We start from the raw sequence: 2,817 nt of genomic DNA, 5'->3' as shown, positions 1-2,817 counted from the left end.
TATTTACATATACCACATCAACATATATATATATATATATATATATATATATATATATATTATATATCACATCAAATGGGTAAGAAAAATTATCTTTGTTCCTGACCCAACTTTTGCCACAAGGCCAAAAATTCTTCCAAGAAACAATCAATATATATATATATATATATATATATATATATATATATATATATATATAAAATCAATTTCACCCAAACATGTAGTTGAAACATCATATGCAAACAAAGGTATGTGCTGGAAAAAAAATTTCAATAATTAAAAGCCACTAGCCCACCGACTCTATGGGGACTTCGAACAGCCTAGTTCAAACTTTGGGTAATTGGCATATGGCCTGAAATCTTGGGTATCTGGTTTAGAGCCCAAAATGTGTGCTTAACTGCTTATTGAAAGACGCCCATGATTGAAATTTGGCAAGCTCATCTATTGTGCATCGATCGGCCGGTAAATCAGTTTGGGATGGGTGGGTTAAGGCCTAAATTTAGCTTGGTCCTTGCCGACCTTCTCTATAGTACCAAAGAGTCTGGCATGTGTACGAAACAACGGGCTAGTAAACCTGTAAGGTGTAAGGAAACTGCTTGGCATGATCTTCTAGCAGGTTGCACCATCGATCGACTGAACTTGATATTTTGAGAAGAGTTTGAGCGAGAGTATTACGCTGGAGCTTGACAAAATGAGAGAATACTGAATAACTGATCTATCCCAAAACAAATGGTGATTTCATCTCAATTTCCCACTTCTTATTGTAGATTAGAATAGCTTTGCTCACCAACCAAACATTGAAAATCATCAATTGATCATTAGAAACTTGAGAAAATGATGGATGGGTAATAAATACAGGGAGTCAAAGTGGGGTATTTCATTGAGTTTTGATCCTTTTGGTGGCTTCTTGGCCCCCCATTGAAATTGGGTATATCATTTTTCAATTTTCCATTACTTTGCACATGCAAGGTGGGGTGAGACCCTACGTCCTTAGTCTTTACCCATTTGGACTGGTAACGAGTAGGCTATCAATTATCATCTAGAGTCAAAATCAGGCTACATGGTAGGAAAAAGACTTCGATTTATCTATCCATCATTTGCATTACTTTTGGTGAGATGTGATATTGTTTGTATTGTAAGGCCTATCTAGAATCTGTGAGAAAGCAAATGTAATTTGTTCATATCAATTTTACAAATGGGGTTGGTCTTTGAGTCACTCAATGCCCATTTTATATGGATCATAGCACGAGAGATGTTGAAAACCATCATACTTTTATGAGAAGTATTGTGAATTTTAATTTTTATAAAAGTTAAAAATTAGTTTGGTAAAATTTTAAAAGAGTGTTTTGTAAGAATTAAAATAAAAAATTTAGAGAGTGTTGCACTGCAGTGACATGCCGCCACTTTTGTAATGTTTCGTGATGGCTGCAAAGTACTAGAAGTCTAGATTTGATTGGAGGCCACTCACCACACAACACTTTTATTATTATTATTATTATTATTTTAAAATGTTGTGTTTTATGTTTTTAAAAATATTTTGAGTTTAGGAAAAGTTTTTTTTGAAAAACATTTTTTTTTTCTTGAGTTTTTTGCCACCACGAAAAGCCCAACAAGGTGCTTACGAGCATTTTCTAAAAGAAAAAAAATAAAAAATAAAACCAGAAAATAGAAGGTAATTTAAAGAAAATATCTACTCAACTAATTAAAGTCATCCCCTCCCAGAATCTCGACTGATGACAGATGAATTGGATGGAGCCTGTGGAGTTAGAAATTCGAGAATGGGAAGAAAATCTAGCAAAGTCAACTCAAATGAAGCCCATGGCACAAATATCAAGGCCTATTGGGCAGGTAGCTAGGCTATTGCTGGTGTAAGCTGATCTTAAACAAAATTTAACTACCCAGAATATTATTTTTGTTTTCAACTTCTTCTCTCATTCAACTTTAGCGATTTAATAGTGTAGATTAAGAAATAATGGTTCACTTATCAAAAGAAAGGGAGATGTTTGCCTCCCGCCAACTTTTTCAACAACCTTTTATAAATTTATGTACTATACAAATTTAATTGTTTAATAGTTGATATGATAAGTGTTTGTCACATTAATTTATAATAAAAATTGGAGTAAGATTATAAAGAGACATGCTACATATGCAACACATCATTCTCTCAATTATTATTTTAACCTTTTTTTTTTTTTGCAAATATAATGAATATAGCATTGGATTTGAGGATGAGTCCCATAAAAATTTAATGGTAGATTCATCTATTCACTAGAGTAATGATGCAAAGCACGCGGCGTGCGTGGCACGCCCACGCACGCCAGTGCAAAAAATTTTTTTTTTTTAAAAAATAATAAAAAAATAAAAAAATAATAAAAAAAAAAATTTTTGTGCCTGGCGTGCATCACTGTTGATGCACGCCAGGCGTGCTTTCCATCATTACTCCTATTCACTATATAGAGATGGTTGAGAGAATAATTTTTATCATTTGAACCATGTTTGGTATCATTCTCCTACACATCTCGTGTCTATCTTTTTTTATAAATCTACTATTAAATATGTGGAATTCATATATTCAATGGTGAATTTGTACATCTCTTGTACAGAGATGGACAGTAGATGGGCAGTTATCTCACAGCCATTGTTTTGCTTTGTTTTTGTTTTTTAAGCTAATCTATGGACTAATTAATACTACCACGTTAGCAGGATGAGATAATGGTGGAATAAAAGTGTAGTTTATAGCATTACTTTGAAATGCTAAAATCTAAACAGTAAATATTACACCCATATTCCACTCTTATTCTACTGAGTTAGTGTAGC

The sequence above is a fragment of the Corylus avellana genome, chromosome ca1 (genome assembly GCF_901000735.1).
Source record: "Corylus avellana chromosome ca1, CavTom2PMs-1.0".
NCBI lineage: Eukaryota > Viridiplantae > Streptophyta > Magnoliopsida > Fagales > Betulaceae > Corylus > Corylus avellana.
Note: the sequence above shows the minus strand (reverse complement) of the source record.